The following is a 21,593-nucleotide window of genomic DNA, read 5'->3' on the forward strand; positions in this document are numbered from 1 at the left end:
CTTATGAACACACACAGTCTTGGAGGAAGAGAGAGCAGTATAGTCCCTGCTTTCTCTACAAAAGCAGTCTGGAGATTAGCCAGCAAAGAGAAGGGAGCAGAGTTTGCAGGGATGAGAGGGAATGTCTCCTAAAGCCTGATCTCTTACTTTGAGATGCTGACAGACTATCTGTAAGGATCCCATGCTGTTCTTATGTTGGACTATGTGATTCACGAGTGCTTTGTCATCAAATGCCAGATGGGCCAAGAGCACGTAGCCCCATGGATGGATTTTTAATCCACTTCTGTGGGAAAATCTCTCCTTCCCTCCCACTCCCCAGCCAGTACACAGTCCCAGCTGAGGGCCTCAATCTTACTGAATTAATTCTATTTTTTTAACCATCGGGCCTGTGACTGTCCTCCTATATTCCACCACAGCTCACAGGAGAGCGCCCACACACCTCATCTCATGTGATTCTCAGGGCAGTTCAGAGGTGTGTACGTGAATATACAGTGGTCTCATACTAAGGACATAGAAACAGTTTCAGGCAGGGCCTAGGCCAAAGTCACATAGGACTTCTAGCTCTAAAGTGAGTGTTCCTTTCTCCCACTACGCCACAGTCACCATCCTGAGGCTCCCGGACCCATCAGAAATGTGGAGTTTGGCCTTTGGGGAACATGATGACGGAAGCTATTGCCATTCTTTACAGAAGAAAACAAACAAAAGCCCTTCCAAACACATTTCTGTACACAATTTAAAAAATTTCAGGGATTTCACTTCCAATCCTGAACAGCTCACTTAACTTCTATGGACCTAATAACCCCTTCCATGCATGGACGGTGTATGGGGTGGAGAAAGCACAGAGCAGGCCCTCAACACACGCCAACTTTAGCCGTATCTCACCATGTGACCACTGAAGCCAGTTCACACTAGAAGCTCTCTGTGCAGAATGAGTTAAGCCTATCTTCCGGTTACCAAGCAACTAACAAAAACTAGTCTTTTCAAGAAAAAAAAAAAAGGAATGGGCCGTGATTTGGGGTGTATGACTTGGCACTAAAGGCTTCTGCATTCCAATAACAATCCTTTGAGCTAAGCAATCCCCCAGGCTTGAAAGCAACCGAAGAGAACAACTTGCTCTTTTTTTTTTCTTTTTTTTTAATCATCTATTACTTCATAAAACCACAGCGTTTCTTGGGAGGAGGCTACAACTCCAAGTGCACACAGCTGCGGGTCTCAGCAGAGGGTGGAGACAGAGCAGTACATCCAAGATTCAGAGCCAGGCCGCGGCCGCCCTGCCAGCCTCGGGGCAGGGAGATGTAACTTTCTCCCTTGCCCTCTCTCTGTGCTGTCCAGGGAGGCAGTGAGGTCTATCTCCTGGCTGCTCGATGCTGAACGTGAAGCAAGTCCTGCAGGGTATGTTGGAAGACACCGGGGTCTAGGAGCAGCATGAGAAGGTAGGCATGAGCAGCTAAAACAGGATCATCCAAGGATTTTATTAGGAATTACAAAGAGATTCTGTCTGGGCTATCTGCTGTGTGCAGAGAACAAAAGGGAGGGAACAGAGCTCCCTAACTCCCCACCCAGTGATCCTGCCTGAGCAGCCCAAGTACTCACAATGTTGTTTTCCAGCATAACTTCCAATGAAAAACAAAACCTTATCCACACTCTATGTCTAAGACTCCAAATTAGGGCACAGGCTGACAGGACAGAGAAGAAAGAGGTTTCAGGAGGAAACATAATCCTCAGTGTCATTCTTAAAAGAAAAATGATGCTGAAAATATAGAGCGGGTCATAATCTGCAGCCAGAAACCTCCCAAAATGAATGAAACAATTGTGTGTTTCAAACTCCCATCCACAAAGAAGAGACGAAACACCAGACATATTTCAGGTCAGACAGGCAGATACACTGAGAGGTTTGTGCTACTAGAGGCATCTTTCTAAAAACTGAAAACTTACCATTATATTCCTTTCTTTAAAATGATCCGACAGCTTCTCATGGCCTAGAATCACTGAACTCCTTGGCATGGCTCTCAGGACACTCAACACCCTGGCTCCAACTTGGCCATTATAATGATGAATCCTTCCGGGCTCATCTCCTAATACGCTCCACCCAGCACTCACTTCACTTCCTTCACTTGCCCCAATGCATTATGCTCCTTCCACATTTCCATACCTGTATGGAGGCTCGTGCCTCTACTTGGACTGACTTCCCCACCTTCTCCCATCACCAAACTTCTACCTTTGATTCAAATCCAACTCAAATGTCATCCTTTCAGTGAATCCCTCCAGGCCCTCCCTGTATCCCAATTATATATACATGTGCCTAAATCCACCTCAAAATGACAAACTCCCAGAGGGCAAAAACCAGCTCACACATGAAAAAAAAAAATGCAAAAAGTTTCGGGAGGTATAAAGAAATTTAAAGTCAGGCCCTTTCAAAAGAAAATTACAGCAGAGCTGGAGAAAGATGTGCACAAAGGAAAAGGTAATTAATAAGATGATGTATGACAATAATGTAATGAGCCTGATACCAAGGTTTGGTGAGTCAGCCTCATAATTTTATCATAATATTTTGTGTAGGCCATATATTTGCCTCTAATGAGTAATCACAGACAAGGTTCAGAGGAGGGAAAGGGCTTTGGGGCTGGAGTAGCCAGAAAAGGCTTCATGGGGAAGAGATGTGAGCGGAAGCCTAGAGTTCAAGTCAAATAAGCATCTATGCCACTACTAGAATGAAACCCAAGAGACAAAAATCTGAATTGACAGGGCTGTCCCACTGGAGGAGGACTTATTTTACTGTACCATCATAGAACTTATTTGTGAAATGAAATCATTCCATCGTATAATTTAAAGTATTTAATTTTTAGGAACTAGACTTGTACGCATCCTCCCAGACCATCTCCCCTACAGCCCTATGGTTATACAGAAAGGGAAACTTATAATCCATACTAGAGGTGATTTCCCAACCATAAAAAAAGTTATCATTTTCATGAAAACTGATCATATTGAGCAAAGCTGACTTTGCCAGGAATGTGATACCACCACACGCATTAGGAAAACAAGGCTGTGGAATGTGGGCTCTAAGAATGTTGGAGTCGGGCAGACCTGAGTTTGATGACTGGCCTCACCACCTCCCAGCTGTGTAGCTTTAGGCAAATTAATTCTCTAAGCCCCAGTTTCCTCAAGTGCCGTATTACTAGCATCTATCTCAAAGGATGTTGTGAGAAATAAATGAAATAATGTAGAGTGCCTGATAAGTCAACAAGTTTCACCCTAACAACTGCTACAGAGCTCCATGTGTTTCAAAGCACTTTGACATGCATGATCTCACCTGCTCCGTATAATTCTGTAGGGCAGGGAAGTCATGAAATGATCAACCTCACCTTGCAGGTTGAGAAACTAAAACTGGGAAAGGGAGCATACCGTCCTAAGGTTACACACAGATAAGGGCAAGGCAGACCAAAACGCAGATCGCTGACGAGCACAGGACTAGTTCAGGTGCTTGCCTCCCGAAAGCATAATAAAACGCAGAAGCAGCAGGAGGAAAGGAGGAATGCAATGGTGATCTAGACAACACAATTCCTTGTGGGTGGTACTGTCTGTGGGAGGGAGGAATGGATGGGGTCTAATACGAAAAGAAGGCCTTGAACTGGGTAACAAGGTCTTGGAACAGACATGAAAGAAAGCAGAAGATCTGGACCAGTGAAGAGGTGAGGAGGTTTTCCCAAATACTCCATTCCCCTGGATCCCTTCATGCCCTTCTTATTGCTTTTCTGTTTACTTCTTGAGCACCTTTTCCTTAGTTGCCCTTTAATTGTGGATGCTCCCCAGGGTTCCTCCCTCACCCACATGTTCTTCTCAATGTTCATGTGCTGCCTGGGCAATCTCAATTACTCCCGCCATTCCAACCAACTACAAGTCAGATGACCTGCCAAATCTCAAACTCCACACTGTCCTCTGAGACATGCCTCCCGGGTGTTCCACGGCACCTCCAACTCAACACGTGCAAGGCAGACTCTGTGGTTTTTCCCAAAATGTTCTCCTCCACCTTGATTTCTATGTCAAGGGATCCAGTTACCCAAAGGGTCATCTTCTACTTCTCCTTCTCTCTGTGTACATCCAATCATCCATCTAATTAAGACTCCCAATTAATTCATGATGAGGTCCCCACCACTTCACCCTCTATTTGTATTAGTCAGGGTTCACCAAAGAAACAGAACCAAAAGGAGATGATATATATAGACATCTATAGATCTATATATATCAGTATAGACATATATATCACACACACACACACCCTTCATATCTATGAAATCCTATACATATGTATATGAAGAAAATTATTATAAGGATTGGCTCACACAACTATGGAGGCTGAGAAGTCCCAAGATCTGCAGTAGACAAGCTGGAGACCCAGGAGTTCAAATCTGAGTCTGAAGACCTGAGACCCAGGAGAACGGATGGTGTAATTTCTAGTCTTAAGGCCAATAGCTCAAGACCCAAAAAGAACCAGTCCAAGTCCAAAGGCAGGAAAAGACCAATGTCCCAGCTCAAGGAAGTTAGGTAGGAGACGTTCCCTCTTACTCAGCCTTTTTGTTCTATTCAGGTCTTCAACTGACTGGATGAGACCCCCATGGGGAAGGCAATCTGCTTTATTCTCGGATACACTCGAAATGATGTCTGAACAAATGTCTGGGCATTCTGAGGCCCAGTCAAGTTGACACATAAAATTAACCATCACATTATATCTCAGATCACTATCCTATTTTCAATCCATCACATTCTATTGCCTAGATTACAGCTATCCTATCTACGGCATACTCTACAAGTGGCCACAATTCTTCCTTTCCCTGTATTAATGCCCTTTGTGATATAACCCTGTAGCTCTTCCCATCAAGAGGTAAGTCTGTTTCTCCACCACTCACTTGGTCTGGCCTTACCATCTGCTTTGACCAGTGGAAGGGAGCAGAGATGCCACCACGCTACTTCTGAACGGAGGCTTCAAATACCTTGCTCTTGTCTTGGAGTGGAGTGCTGCCTGGTGAGGCAGTTCAGGCCAGCCTGCTGGATGGTGACAGAACACGTAGAGCAGAAATGAACTACCCCAGCCAAGGCTCCAGACATGCAAGAGAGCTGAACAAAGCCAAGAACAAAAACCTAATCAGGAAACCTACTCTGCTCTTGAGCGAGACCAGAAAGATCACTTATCTTAGCTCATCCCAAATCAGCAAACTACATAATTATGAAGTAAGCAAGTGGTTGTTTTTTTACTCCATTGGGTTTTGAGGTGGTTTGTTACCACCCCAACTGATACAGACCCTAACTTTCAAATCTTACCCCCTTTGATTCCCACCACCTACATAGCCAATTAGAACACAATCGCCTATGTAACATGTACATTTGACTATATAAATTATTTATTCACTCATTCATTCATTCATTATTTTGCATCTTCTACATGTCAGGTACGGTGCTCACTGCTAGGGAAATGAGCAAACAATAGACACAGCTCCTACCTACAGGGAGCTTTCAATCTAGTATACGTTGTACCCTTCAAAGTTTTCTACTACCTTTGGAATTAAAAATAAAATTCACTAACATGGCATATACAATCCATGTCTTACTCACCAGCTTCATCTCTGATCACTCTGAGATACTATACTAGAATCACGCACATATACTGTGCTTTTTCTTACCTTTATATCTTTATTCTTAGTGTATCCTCTCTGGACTACCCTCCCCTCTTCAACCTGGCCAACATGTACTCATCATTCTGTACTCAACTCAGGTATTACCCACTCCACACAGTCTTCCCTTATTCCCCTAAGCTGAGTAAGGTGCTCCCATGCTATACCCCCATATCCCTATCATGGCACTTCTCATCATACCCATTCATGGGTCTGTCTCCTTCACTAGACTAAAAGCTCTAAGGCGGGGAGGCGGGAGGGGAGGGGGGCAGGAGGTGAGGGGGAACTGTTTTATTCAATCTCTCTATTCCTAGGACCTAGGATTGTATCTGCTATATAGATGATGAATAATGTTAGCTGAATGGATGAATAAATAAGTGAGCAGAGATGTGCAAGCTAAAGAGGAGTTTGTGGAAATGGGAGTAAGGAATGAATGAATAAATGAATGAGACTGTGAATAAGAACCATCCCAGTCTCTCTTTCCTCATTCAAGTTAATGGCTTTTCACCGTCTGACTTAGGAGCAGAGACATTCTAGCCAAGCCAGACTGCCAGGAAGATAAATTTCTCTTCTTGGGGTGAGTAGGTCTTTGGAGAAGTTTCATTTTAATTGGAAAATGGATTCATTCACTTCCTGGCTTGGATTCCTGGGTCAGTGCAACCCCATGCTGAATGGCTGCCAAGCACCATTGCAGAGGGGGCTGAGGCGGGAACAGCACTCCGTCAAATGGCCAGTGTTCCGGGACACCTGAGGACAACCTGGCGTCAGATCCAGGCTGGCTGACATGCATGCCCCTTCCTCTTTCTTCCCCAAATTTCCTTCAACCTGAACTTTACTTATCCCTAACCCATAAAGGACAGGTATGCTCCACTGTTCCACTTGGCATTATTTTGGGCCTTATTTGGGCAGGTATAGCCTATTGTTACAGAGTTCCACTGCCATTTCCTGCAAAGCACAGACAAGGCCCACAACGGAGAAATCCTTTCACAACTCAACTAGTAAGAAGATCACAACTCCATAACCTCTTCCTTATAGTAGATGTGGAATAGCTCAACATCATAGAAAACATCCCTTCCATAGAACATTCCTTGTGTCTTCTGGGAAGGTCTTTGTAGAGGGCACTGAACACTATTTGAATTTGTGACCTGGCTCCAGCTTCCTCTTGAGCATCACCTCTCAACACTTTCACCCAGCAGCAACGCCCCAGTCCCTGAATCTCCAAATGGACTGATGCAAAGGCAGTTCCGAAAATGCAGTATGCTGCTCTCCACGGAGGCGCCTCTGGACACTCTGCCGCCTCTTCTCCAGAGCCAGACTGCACAGGAGCATATCCGGGCTCTAACACTTCCTCGCCGTGGGACTTTGGAAAAGCTGCTTACCTACTCTTCGCTTAAATTTCCTTGTCCTACAGTAACTACAGAGAACAATACTACTACCTACACCACTGAGTTGTGGCGGGAACAAATGAGCAAATGTATGTGAGGTGCTTAGAGCATGTGGCACAGAGTAAGCACTTCTCAAATGACTGTTATTATTAGAAGGTCAGTGGTGTGACCTGTTTCCATTTTCAGGAAGAAGCAGGAGCCTTAGAGACTGACACGTTCAGCTTCAAACCTTGGTTCTTCTTGTTAGCAGTGTTCCTTCCGGCCAGTGAGTCGCCTACTATCTACAGGTCTCATGTTCATCTACAGCAATGTTTAGCTCATGGTACTGTTAGTAGGATTCAATTCAGTGAGTTTATAGATGTTAATGTGCCCATCTTGGCACATCCCCAATAACTGTTAGTTTCCTCTGCGATCCTTGTCTTCTCAAATTATACGGGGACCAAGCTGTCTCTCCGACTAGACTGTTTGCTCCTTTAAGGGAAGAACCACAATTCTCTCATCTGTATCACTACAGTCTACATGAAATAATTATTTCTCAAATGCAGTATTTATTGACCATGCTACAATTTGTCTATCAGCCCTGGTTTGTGGTCAAGTCTGTGCTAAGACCATGCACGAGAGGCAGGTGTATACTGGCCCCAATTCTCATGTTGTTTATTGGGTAGGTGGAACAGAGTCTGCATATGAAACACTCGGAAGCTGTGTAGAAATAGTACAGAATAATCTAAGTTTAGGGGAGCCTGGATGGCTCAGTCAGTTAAGCATCTGCCTTCGACTCAGGTCATGATCTCAGGTTCCGGGATTGAGCCCTGAGTCAGGCTTCCTGCTTATCAGGGAGTCTGTTACTCCCTCTCTCTCTGCCCCTACCACACACTTGTGCTCTGTCTCTCTCAAATAAATAAATAAAATCTTTAAAAAAAAAAAAAAAAGAAAAATCCAAGTTTAATAATATCTGTTATAAGCTAAGGATACTGCATGGTCATAAAGAAAGAGCTGGCTGTGGGCAAGCAGCCAAAGAAAAGTGTTATGTGGGAGGTAGTGCCTGACCTCGGTGTGGAGGCAAAGACCCCGAGAGATGGGGTGGAGGGCGGTGCAGCTGGTGCCAACTGCCTGAGGAAAGTTCAGGAAGAAGCATCAACTGATTCCCTGGCCACGGAAAAGGAATCCTGAGAGATGTATGCTGAAGTATAGTACAAGGAAATCTGAATTTGTACTAGACGCTGAGGTCAGAAGAGAATGGGAGCCATCATGAGTCCCAGGGGGAGTGGTCCTGTGAATGCGGTTTTAGAAAGGTTCGGACAGAACACAATGTGGGCGGTCTGGGGGAGAGAAGAGACAGGAGGCAGGAGGACCTCTTTCCACATGCATTTCTGACATAGGAGGAGGAGAAAGCGCAAGAAAAGGAAGGAAGAAAATAAAGACAAAGCAAAAGATGGACAAAAAGAAAGGGGAGATGGGGCAAAGTAAACACGAGAAATGAATAAAATAAGAAAGACAGAAAAAAACAGAAAAATGAAGATGTGTGGAAAACAACAGCAGGACCGTGGCAGTGTCCCCAACGAGACACACCATGGAGAACGAAGGGCAGGAGCCAGAGCCCGCTGTCGGTCTGCACACTGTCTCTCCTCTGGGTGGATGAAGTCATAGCCGATGTCACCGCCTCTGAGTCACACGCCCACCAAGGGAGAGGTGACAAGAGCCCCTGCCTGGCGTTCAGTCCCACCCTCCTGGACAAGAGGGGTTCATTCACTGCTTCATTCTCTGGGGTACTGTCTAGTCTGGTCCTGATGGGACTGAAATGAGGACACTTCTCTGCCCAGGGAGGACACGGCAGCCACGTGAGCCCTGAGTTTCAGCTTTAGGCCCCTGAGATGGGAGCGTCAGAAAAGGCAAGGCGGATAGTTCCCAGCCTTTCTCTGCCTGTGGCTGGGGTACGGTGGCTCTATCCACGTGCAAACGGGAAACTCCCATCAGGAATAGCATTAACCACACAGATGGGACTCAAAAAGTGCTTTCTGACAGACTCACTGAACTGCTTTCCCATGTATGGTACTTGCAGCCCCACGGAGGTCTCATCTCCTCAAATCGGCAGACCTTACCCAGTGCTACTCTACCTACCCGGCCGGCCTTTTGCAGGCCGCCCCACCTGAGGGCTTACCTAGCTCCCCTGCACTGTCAGCCCCCAGCTACAGACCACCTCCTCCTGACTCCTCTCCCCTAACTGGGGTGTACTTCCAGTGACCTGAATTCCATCCCACCTACAGTGCACTGTGACTTCATTTCTGTCCCTCTTCTAGAATAGGAGCAGCTGGAGGTCAGGGCCTCTTATGTTTACTGCTACATTCCCAGCACTTTACCGAAGTCCTGGAATAAAATACATTTTCAATAAATATTTGCTGAATGAATGAATGTCCCTGATGGATTCTGGTGGGAACTGATTCGGCACACACTGTTGTTAGACCACTTCTAAAAGGTGTACGCATTCTCACAGCCATCACCGCGAGCATGTTTGTTGCTGAAGACAAGACCCTGTAAGTTACCAGTAACAGGGTAAGCGAGACTGGTCTGGGGCGTCTGAGGATGGACTGACTCTCTCCCAGCCCCTTCCACTCTCCCCGATCCTTGGCCTGTGAGCTGTTATGAGCACATGCTTGAGTAACTTTGAGTTAGATCCCAGCTTGGCCACTCATGAACTACTTGGCGTGAATCTTCTCAGCCTTTTGCCACCTGTTGAAGCAGGACAGTAATACCCGCACCCCACGCTGTCCCTAAAGATTAAGCACACTTTCTTTGTTAATTGCCTACCCTCACAATAATGTGAATTTTTCCCTTCACTCTTGGCCTTCTCAGCTGCATCTAGAGATAAGAATACGAAAAATAGGCCTAATTTCTTTCCCCAAACCAACTACTTCCATCATGTTCATTATTTGAAAATACATCATTATACTAGCACTCTACAACTTACCAAATATCCTCCCCTCTAAGACACGGAAACAATCCTGCCATTAACACCATTTTATAGACAGGAACCTAAGGCCCATGGTGAAGAGAACTGCCCAGATCATGCAGATGGTAAGTGAAAAGCCTGGGTGAAACCCCAGCCACTTGAATTCCAAGGCCAACACACTACTGTCGGGTTGCCGCTTCCCAGGACAAGGGAGGTGCTCGATAAATACTTGCACAGTGATTCACCCTCTTTCTCAGGTCCATGGGCTTGTCTCTGACCCCCAGCCAGAGCCAGACCACATGGCCTCAGGCCAAGACAACTGCAGTAGGGTTCACTCAGGTCCTGATTCTCTTCTCATCCATCTTAGATCCACACAATGCCAGCTTTGCGGGAGAATTTCAGGGCTCACGGAGACCAGTTGCTCCCAAATACCAGACCATGGACTGGTGTTAGTCTGTGACCCATAATTTTCACTAATCGATGGTGAAGTAATAATAATAATCATTATATTGGGGAAGATAAAACCCTTATTACTAAAAATATTATGAATAATTAATTGGCAAAAAGATCTTCTCTCCTAATTGCTCGCGTTGCTTTACTTGGGCAAGCTCCAATATGCTATACACGTAGCACGACTGGGAGAAAACGTCTCTGTGCCACAGTTCAGACCCTCAAGCAAAGCTCAAATGAGAGACGAGGGCCAGGGAAGGCAGAGCCACTTACTCAGGCAGCTCGCTCATTCCCTCTGAACACTCCCTAGTCTTGCATTTTTTGAGCCAGAAGACACTGACTGTTGAGATTACAAAGCTTGGAAGCCGAACTAAAGCAGCTTTTTAAGAGGGTGTGGGGACGGGTATTGACGGGGCTGTAGAGTTGAGATCAGACTTTTTATTACTGAGGTCGCTCACAAGTTTTACCTAATCCGTAGCTCTGCATACAGGAAGGATTCAGGAGACGTGGGTTTTAAGGAGATCCCTGAATGACTTCATCATTCAGCCAGCAGAGTGGCCACAGCCCGATGCACAGAGATTACCCTTGAGTGGTGTCTTAGCTGCAGAGGTGCCTCCAGGACCCCCGGGTTCAGAAGAGGTAAGGAACTAGTTAAATCATTTACTCTCTTTTTTCGAACTATGAACACTTGAAGGTGAATGCAAAGGGGGGTAAGAGGCCAGCTCTTTAAGAGGTAACTAACGTGCTAGAGCATGAACAAAGAAGAATGGGTTGGAATTTGCGTAGTGGAGGGCGCAGGCGTGATTCTTTCCTTGGGAGTCTAACTTAGGACGACTTAGATTACTTTTTATTCTAGAATTCACATTTAACTACAAATTTCAGTCAGACAAATTTGTTATTTGGGATTTGCAACCTGAACAGTGAGAACTAGCTCTCTCTACCCAGGTGTTTCATCTGTAGAGAAGAGGGGGACTGCGCCTGATAAAGGCTGGACTTTGACCAGCTAACCTCTGCAACTTTTTAAATCCATTTCCTGGAGTTAGAAAACCCAGGTTTGCATTCCAGCCCTGCCAGATGCAACAGTCAGTAAGTGGTCATCTACTTCACTTCCTCTACCCTCACCTTCTTCATCTGCAAAGAAAGTGATAACATCTACTTCGCAGGACTTTCATAAGCATTAAGTCAGAGAGCAAACTTAAAAGCACATGGTAGATATCTAATAAATTCTAGAGCAAGTGTTGATGATGTTTGTAGAGAGCAATCAAACAGGGTCAATATCTTAAACAGAATTTAGTAAGTATCTCAGTAAGGTAAACGGTCTTTAACATTTCAAACTGCTTTTAGAAGTGTAACGATGTCTCAACTTGCAAAACCTTAAGGAGGACTGATGGATGGATAGAAGGGCAGATAGATGGACATATGCCTGATATGGCAAGTAAAATGTTACTGGCAGAGCCAGGTGATGGTTCTGAGTATTCACAATAAAATTCTCCCAACTTTTCTGTATGTTTAAAGATTATGATCATAAAATGTTGGGGGGAAATGGCTTTCACAGCCTCTTGCACTTGGTCTTAGACTGGGGAACAACTTGAGATAAAGGACGCTCTTAGCTTCCACTTTGTCTCCCCATCACCAAGCACAGTGCCGTCTACATAGCAGTTACCAGCCCAAAGTTTGTTTCACTGATTAAATGAGTACGTCCCTACCAGAGCAGAATAGCTATGCTCATTTTGAATAAAACAAAACAAGAGTAAAGCCAAGCCATATATTCAGAGAAATGAGATTGACTTACCTTTCCAGAATAATCCCATCTAGCATCTTTCTTTTTTTTTTTTTTTTAAAGATTTTATTTATTTATTTGACAGAGACAGCCAGCGAGAGAGGGAACACAAGCAGGGGGAGTGGGAGAGGAAGAAGCAGGCTTCCAGCAGAGGAGCCTGATGTGGGGCTTGATCCCAGAACGCTGGGATCACGCCCTGAGCCGAAGGCAGACGCTTAAGGACTGCACCACCCAGGCGCCCCCCATCTAGCATCTTTCTTGACTTCTGGCCTGCCTCCTCTCTTGCCTTGATCGACATCTATCTACCCTGAGTCTCCAGATTTCCAAGGTGACAGTTCACCTCCACAAGGCTGACGGTGCTAACGAGTTCCTCTATCACGACACACATTAAATACATCGTCTTTCTCTGTATCTTTTCTAAAGATAACATTCCCTCTCACAGTACATTTTAGCCACTATAAGAAAGAATGTTCAATTTTTGTTCGACATTGAATCATCCCATGCAGGCATAAAGGCAGCCAAACTTAGCAATCTTACTCTTGCCTCTCTGGTTACATTGAAAATGCCTGGATGTAGCAGACATCCCTGCACAGTGGTCAGGAAGACAGCAGCAGAAATACTGGGCACATGGGCCTTCCTGCTACAGCCATAAGTGTGGCTCTGACCAGGTTATATGAATTCATTTAGCAGGTATTTATTGAGTACAATTTTAATGCCAAGCACTGTTTGGCTCTGGGGAGACAACTGCCAGGTATGGATAGACAGATTTGGTCCCTGCTCTTATAGAGCTGAAAATCCATCAGCCCAAAGGAGAAGGAACGTGGTGTAACAGGAAAAAAAACAAGACATGATTTAGAACCACGTGAACCTTCACTGAAGACCCAATCCTAATCCCAGTAGACAATCATTTCATCCCTTTGAGGCTTGTGTATTCACCTGTAAAATGTGGCAAATGGTAATATTTATCCCACAAGACCATGTCATAGGTCAAATAAAGAAAATGCACATCAAAGTCTCCCACAAACCATAAAGTAAAATACAAAATATAGTATGGTAATAGCTGACATTTATTAAATGTTACCAGTTATCTGACCAAGTCCTTTTATGGGAGGGGGGTCTACTTTTTAAAATTACTTTGTTGGGGGATGCCTAGGTGGCTCAGTCGGCTGAGTGTCTGCCTTCGGCTCAGGTCATGATCCCAGGGTCCTGGGATCAAGTCCCGCATCGGGCTCCCTCCTCAGCCGGGAGTCTGCTTCTCCCTCTGCTCCTCCCCCCAGCTCGTGCTCCCTCTCTCTCTGACATATAAATAAATAAAATCTTTTTTTTAAATTAAAAAAAAATAAAAAATAAAATTACTTTGTTGGACTATAAAAGAATACAGCCCATACTTGGCATAAATCAAATATGCAAATGCAAGGATGGTAAGGACAGGATTCGCCGTCCACATAAGCGAAGCCAGGGCACTAGCCTCCACACTCCATATATTTAGTTACAAGCCCAGTTTATGGGCAGACCACCCGGGAGAGAAAATCCACAAAAGATGCCCTCACAACAGCTGACAACACGGTCCACACTGCTCAAAGGCTGGGAGGAATCTGGCCCGAAGGCAACAGCGCCCCTGGTATAAACATTCCAAAGAGAGGCTGTCGGATTTAGTATACGCCTTGGATTCTCTGGCAAGGTGAAGGAAGCAGCTTCAAGGGTTATGCTCCTCAAGACACACAGACACAGAAGAGAGGCCAGGAGGAGTTACTGCCTCCATCTGGGGCCTTCACTGCACACACAAAACAAAACAAACTGTGACTCAAGGTAACAGGACTGCAGCCAAGGCATGGCTCTGGGGTGGAAAGGAGAGGTAATACTCCAAACTTCCCTTTCCACAATGGGGAAGAGAAAATGAACTTACATTGGTCTGCAGGAGATCTCTACTTTAGAATGGAACTATTGGTCAGACGTACGCAACAATCAAAAGTGGCATGATAAATGATTTGGTAAATTTGTTCATCTGTTCATCCATCCATCCGTTACAATATCTACTGAGTGGTTAGCGTTAGATGCTAAGCAGTGCCCTGGACATTAGGGACACAGAGATAAATGAGGCACTAATATAGTATAATACATTCCAAGGTAGAGGTAAGGGGGGGGTGCCATGGGGGACAAAGGACAGGAGCCTAATCAACACCCGATGGAGAAAGTCAAGGAAGGCTTCCTGGAGTCTTGAAGAATTCGTGTAAGTTTTCCCAAGTGGAGGACAAAATCCTAAGTGTGCCAGGCAAAGGAAAAACCCGAGCAAAGACTCAGAGGTGTGAGAGAATATGGGTAGAGCATCCCTAGAGCCACTGACCAAGAAGTTCACCATCTGGAAAATCTTTCCACTTCTCTCAGCATTTTGTTATAGGAAAAGTAATGATGGATTCCTTGAACAAATTCCCACAGCGTGGGTCTCCAATCCAAACGCCTAGAGGGTAGTGCTGGGAAAGGAAATGAGCAGAGCAAGCTGGGTGGGGATGGCTGTGAAATGAAGGACACTTGCCCCTTCTAAAGGGGGCAGCCCCTGCTCAGCACCGGCCAATTCCTTTCACATGGGAATGTGGGCCCCCCGACTGCCAAATCCTTTTGTTATTTCTTCTAAAGAAGCAGAAAATCTGGATTTTTATGTGAAATTTCTTAGTTTTTAAATGTTGAAAACTAATTCAAAAAAAATTTTTTTGTTTTGTTTTGTTTTTTTTTCAAGCACGGGGTAGGTCAAACAAAACCCATCTGGGGACCAGATTTGGCCTGTGGGCTGCCAGCCGGCTGCCCTGGCGTGTCGCAAGAAACGAGTGCTCTTTGAGAACAGGCAGTGAGGGCCGATGAAGAGAGCCCAGGGGCTGGAGGCGGGCTGGATTTGGTGAGAATCCTGGCGCCACCCGTATTTGCTGCGTAGCTTTGGGGAAGCTATTTAAGTTCTCTGGGTCTTGTTCTCCTCATCTGTATAATGGGATAATAATACTGTGTTGGTGCTTTTAAGGAAAACAAGCCCAAGAAGAAAAAAATCCTATGCTAAATAATGAAGCAGTATAAACCAGAAAGATTAGCTAGGACTACAAGATTTTTTTTTTTCATGAAAAACTACCAAGAAGTAATAAAAGCATGAGCACTGTGCTATAACAGTAGCAAACTATTCCAACCACAGACACTGCACCCCATTATTAATGTTTTTTGTATACATAGCCAGTTTTTTCTATAATGATAACTTTTTCAAGATTTTATTTATTTGGGGGGGGAGAGAGAGAGAGCGAGCACACGAATGGGGGGAGGGGGAGGAGAGGGAAAACCAGACTCTCCGCTGAGCAGGGAGCCCAATATCCCAGGACCCCTGGATCATGACCTGAGCCGAAGGCAGCCGCTTAACCAACTGAGTCACCCAGGCGCCCCTCTATACTGATAATTTCTTACAACAAATGTATTCATAAGACTGTACATTGTTTTGTAATTTTTCCTTTTAACATTATAACGTAAACTTTGTTGTGGTTATACAAATATCTATTACCTACCCAGTACTATAGCAGAGTGCTTTCTAAGTCATAAACCAGAGATCATGTCACATTTATGATTAAAATCCACTGACCCTTTCCCCCTACTGTTAGAATAAAATCCAAATTCCTGCCCATGGCCTCAAGGCCATGCAGGAGCTGGCCCCTACCCACTGCTTCAACCCACCTCCCACTACTCTCTGCCTTGCTCACACCCTTCCAGCCCTGCTGACCTCCTCTGCTGATCTCACAGGTACTTTCCTCCCCTCATGTCTGCTGCCCTCTCTTCCTGAAATCATCATCATTCAGGTCAAACAAAACCTCCCAAGAGAGAACACGCCAGCCATGCCAAATTTGTTCATCTGTATTTTTCCTTCATAGCATTTTCCAGAAAATATAATCACTTTGTGTGTGTGTGTGTGTATTTGTCTCTTTGTCTATTTTCTGCCTCTCTATACTAGAATCTAAGTTCTCAGAAGCCTTCCCAGGGCCCTTACCTGTCTTCTTTGGAATCTCTAATGCCCAACACAGAGCCTACCGCATACGAGACAATAAACATTTGTTAAAGGAAAAAAAAAAAAATGAACCCACCACCCATTGTTCCTGGCCTTAGATCTCCCTGAAGTTATCACTTACAAATTTCTTCCCTGAACTAATATATCCAAACCCTGCAAGGCAAACACCTGAAGAAGACAGGAGGGAAAAACAGTGATAAGCCCAGATTCTAGATCTGAAGTGCCAAGGTTCCAATCCCAGCCTTGCCATTTATTAGCTGAGTGACCTTGGGCAAGTTGCTTAACATCTCTGAGCCTGTTTTATCATCTGATACTTACTCCATAGGGTGGAAGTGAGGGTTAGAGGAGTTTAACACGGACAAAATGCTTGGAAAGTGCTAGACATATGTGTGCTTTAGCTACTGTCTTCATCTGTTTCCTTACTCCGATCTGATTGCTCAGGTGAGCTGTATCTCTCTTCTTCCATCAGACTATAATTTCTTGAAGGCAAAGACCACTTCTGGATCCCGACAGAGGATTACAGAGGCCCCACAGGACAGAGATCAGGGGCAGAGCTGCGGTACGGCTCCCGATATAGGTTTGCTCACCCAGTATGAGACTGTTAAGTCATTTAACGTTTCTGAGTTTCAGTTTCCTTACCCACAAGAGATCATATCAACCCCACAAGATGGGTGTGAAGATTAAATAAAATAATCTTTGTGAAATAAAATCATGCTGAGGCTGGAGGCAATGGTGAATTTCAGGGGAAACAGTAGAAGGTATTAGATCAATCTGCTTCCAAGTTCAAAGCCGGCTGCCTTCTGGTATAGGGATTACACATAGCATGTGGATGATTCACATAAATGAATGACCCTGAAAATATGTTTGTACTATTGTACTGGATATTTTCTATGATTGTCTCTGACAACCTCATGGTGGTTTTTAGATGCTTTCCTTAGCTAGTAGTCAAACAGGAAAAAGACCACTCATTAAAGCCAACTACATGAAATAAGATATTCTAGTGTTTAAAATTCTCTCAGTTGGTGATAGGATATTACTGACATGCCCATCAATAGAACACAAACATTTTTTAAACACAATGGAAGTGAAGATGTAACTACTGCTTGAATATTTACTTGCATAAAGTGCTTCATAAATATCTGACTAAATTAGAATAGTTCCACAAGGCTGACACTACTATTCTCATTTTACAGCCGAACACTGTGAGACTCAGAGAAGTTGCTTTAGTTTGTCTGAGGTCCCAGAATCGGTAAATGGCAGAGAGCGATTTAAATCCAAGTGTGTCTGGCTTCAAATCCTGTATTTTACTTCTGTTACAGAACTGTGATTTATCCCCCAAATTTCCCCAATATCTTGTATCAGCTCTAATGCTGAGGTCTGATGAATGTGGGTGAACAATAATAGGCCTATATATGCAATTTAAAGCCAGAGTAACTAACAGAGAAAAACTGCCACCATAACTGCCATTAAAAAAGAAATGGTATATTTCAAAGAAAGGAAATTAACATTGTTTATCTTGCACAAAATTTCAAGCAAAAGAAATCTAAGATAATAGATGTTTTTATATAGTCAAGAAGAAGGAAAGAATAAGGCCAGACAAGGAGCTGGGACAAACCTCTTACTTCACAGAAAGGACTAGAACCAGGCTTTCCCGACCTCTCATGGAGTTTTGTTTTGTTTGTTTTCGATAGTTCCTCACAAAAAGCACTCCACTCACACTTTCCACAGCTAACGGGAAGTTATCAAACCACCTCTCTAGGCATCCCAACTCCCAGCTTCCTCCAAAGAATCTACATGTACAGGAAAAGGTACATTAGAACCGGAGAGTCGTTTCTTCATTTTCCCAGCATGCTATCAGGGGAACAGAAGCAGAGAGGCATGAACTTGGGAGAGATGGGAGGGGCATCTTCTAAACCCATCAACAAAATCCTCTGACATTCTAGCCAGTTGGTTCCAGTTGGGAACGAATGATGAAAATCTCAGACTATGAAATGATTAGCTTTCTGCTCTGCTGACAATGGCAAAAAGAGGAAATGAGTTAAAAGTCGGATTGGAAGATCTCCACGAAGCCCCTACACGCCAGTTAATTATGTTCCATTAACACTGAGCTGTCAGGATCTGCATCAGCCCTTAACTCTCTTGACCTTCCCCAGTGTGCACCTTGTTACCCTGCAATGTTTCATGTTTATAAAGATAGGAGACTCCAGCTGTTCCAGCCTGACAGAACTTAATTTACATTTGGCCTTCATTAAGATGAGAGTCAGAATCATTGAGACCAAATGGAAAAGCCAGACTGCTGGGGGTTATGAAAAATTCAAATGGCATTTTTCCTTTTATCTGACAATTCTTATTAAGGAAACATACATCAACCTGAAACACACAAACTTTAAATGTAAAGGACATGATTAAAATTCCACATTGCAGAACTAGGACCCACGTGACTTTGCCTAAGAGCTGCGGTGGTCCTAGTCTATCACTTGGGTCTTCTGGGAAGTCTGAACTCCAGACTCTGCCCGACTCCCGATGTCATCAGATTCCAAGCTAAGGACAAGGAGCCCGTGAGTGACAGCAATACTGAAGTGAATGGTCAGTTCTGACTGTGCCATCTCGCTTGCCCCTCAAAGCCAATCGGCCTCCATGTCTTGTTGATAGTATTCCCTAAAAATTCTGGAACCTATCTCTTTTCCACCCCACAGTGCTTACTTCCTGCCTCATGACTTCTCACCTGGAGGACTGCAAAAGCCCCTTTACTGAGCCCCTCAAATTATTCAAAACTATGTATTGATTACCTACTATATGCCAGGCATTTGATTAGGGGTAGGGAAACAGCCATGAACAAAATGGATAGACTCTCCATCCCCCTATGGATTACAGTGGTTGGAAGACCCAAGCACCATGGAAATCATCATACGACATGATACATCACTACAATTTATGAAAGATACAATGAAGTAAGAGTGCAGTGGAAAGAGATCTCTAATTCATTGGAGGGTCAGGCAAGGCTTTTCTGAAGACCTAACAATAAAGCTGAAGCCTCAATAATAAGTTGGGATCAGTGTTGAGCAGAGGGAAGACTGTTCAGGGGCAGAAGGCACAGCGTCACATCATTAAGACCAAGGGTCAGCAAACTTTTCTCTAACTGTCAGAGTAAATATTTTCAGCCCTGCAGGCACACAGTCTCTGTCTCAACTACTCCACTCTGTCGCCATGATGCAAAAGCAGCCACAGACAATCCATAAATGAATGAGCGTGGCTGTGTTTCAATAAAACTTTGTGGCCCTGAAAATTTTAATTTCACATGATTTTCACAAGTCACAAAATATTATTCTCCTTTTGAATCCTTTTTCAACCATTTGAAATAAAACTCATTCTTTACTCCCAAAACATTCAAAACAAGCATGTGGCCCATGTGCCAGAGTTTGCCAACCCCTAGTCAAGACGGAGGTGGCAAAGAACTGAGCATGTTTGAGACACCCTGACTGGATCCCGGTGGATAGAGTGAGCAAGGGGAGGGACACACAGTAAGCAGAAAGGAGGAGGTGAACATGACATCACATACCATCTTCTGGGCCATGTTGCAAATTTTGGAATTTATCCTAAGAGCAAGGGAAAGCCAACAAAGTGCTATAATCAGGAAAGTATGAAAACTAGTTCTTACTCCCACACACACACATTTCCTCACCTCTAATCCAGTCCCCTCATCCCTGCCAAAGGTATCTAAGACATTCCCTCCCTCTTGCTTAAAAACCATCTATTACCAAATAAGCCCTTACCAAACTGAGCCCAGGCTACTTACCTGGCCTCATCTCCGACTACACTCAGAGAAGCATCCTGGGCTCTCATCCCAGGACCTATGTACCTTACCAAAAATGAACCACAGTTTTTCTCTAGAATTTCCTCCCTGTCTTCTCTAATAGGCAAAACCTCCACTCCTATCTTGGGACTCATCTTCAAGAACTCCCAGAAGCAAATTATTTTCCCCGAAAGCACTTTGCATATTCCTTTATCAAGGTACTTAGAACATCTTCTGATAGTTCCTGTTCCATGTCTCTTTCCTCCACCCAACCCCCTCTCCTTTACTTCCCCACCACTGCGCCAGAGGACGCTGGGCCCCTCAAGGGTAAGCCTGAGTCCTCTTCGTGCTTGTGTCCCCTGTGCCTATGACACTGCTGGGTCACAGCAGAACCTCAGTTAATATCTGGTGAATTCAAGAGTGAATAAGGGAGTAAACAAATGACAGACCCATGAGCTTAGCACAGAGTCTCACGTTTGGACTCTGATGTGCTACTGAACAACTCTTTCAAAGCTATCTAACCTCCTGGTCCCCCAGTCTCCCATCGCCACATCCAAAAGAAGGTACTGTCCTCTGTGTCTCCACAAATGGGTGCCACTTATAAAAGTGGTTTTATAGGTCTGTGGGCCAGCAACATCAGCATCACCTGGGAGCTTGTCAGAAATGCCAATTCTCAGTCCCCATCCCAGGACTACTAAATCAGAAATCTACAATTTAACAAGATCCCCAGGTGATTCATTTACACGTTAAAGTCAGAAAAAGGTCATAAGCCATCCAGGTCAGGTTTTAAGGAGAAAATGCTAAAACTGGTATTAGACAATATCTTTTATTTTGAATTTGCACTCTTGATAAAAATCAAAGGAATTCTCAGCATGGATTCCTGTATGTACTTACCAAAATAAATAAATAAATAAATTTAAGAAATTTTAAAAACAGATTTGAGGCTCACCCACCAGGTAGTTAAATACACGATGAGATGTTTAAGGCCTTTCTCAGAAAACTCTGAAATGGAACTGATTAGATAGATGGATGGATGGCCAGTCTTAGGAGGTCACAATCACTGACTGCCATGCAATCTAGAACCTAATTATTTTCTCTGTGCTTTATTTAGTACAGTTTGATCTCAAGCACACAGCACTGAGCCTCCAGAGAGCTTCACACCAGATGTGCATTCAGACCTCCTGGGATATACAGCCCCAAGCCGGCCCTGAAGCAGGTGCTCAGTAAGGCCCTGATAATATACCAATGACCACCTGCCTGAACCTCCTTACCTGTGGCCAAGAAGGGTGTGATGGAGCCAACCCATTTGTTTTCTTGCACCATGTTTAGGCTGGTTTAAAAACACCACTGCCCCTGTTCCTGGCCCTACCCTAAGTGACATATGCTTTAAAGAGGGATTTCTGTGCAGCATGACACGATGGGGCGAGCTGGGATTTGGAGGCCAGCAGACATGGGTTTAAATTCTGGCTCTACCATCCGTTTAGGAAAATCATACTGCTATATCTGTCAGCCTCAGTTTCCCATGCTGTCTATCAGGCCAAG

At 44.5% G+C, this 21,593-nt stretch overlaps 1 protein-coding gene and 1 long non-coding RNA gene across 14 annotated transcripts in view; one reads left to right on the top strand and one right to left on the bottom strand.

Annotated features, from left to right (window-relative positions):
• Positions 1 to 21,593, bottom strand: part of FGGY (FGGY carbohydrate kinase domain containing) — a 503,109-nt gene that overhangs the window by 440,588 nt on the left and 40,928 nt on the right. The gene's annotated exons all lie outside the window — the stretch shown is intronic.
• On the top strand, positions 10,820 to 17,093 carry LOC103670665. The gene is made up of 3 exons (XR_570631.2): positions 10,820 to 11,087; positions 11,394 to 11,534; positions 16,728 to 17,093. It is a non-coding gene; the product is annotated as an uncharacterized LOC103670665 (long non-coding RNA).

The sequence above is a fragment of the Ursus maritimus genome, unplaced genomic scaffold, assembly GCF_017311325.1.
Source record: "Ursus maritimus isolate PB19 unplaced genomic scaffold, ASM1731132v1 scaffold_12, whole genome shotgun sequence".
Classification (NCBI taxonomy): Eukaryota; Metazoa; Chordata; class Mammalia; order Carnivora; family Ursidae; genus Ursus; species Ursus maritimus.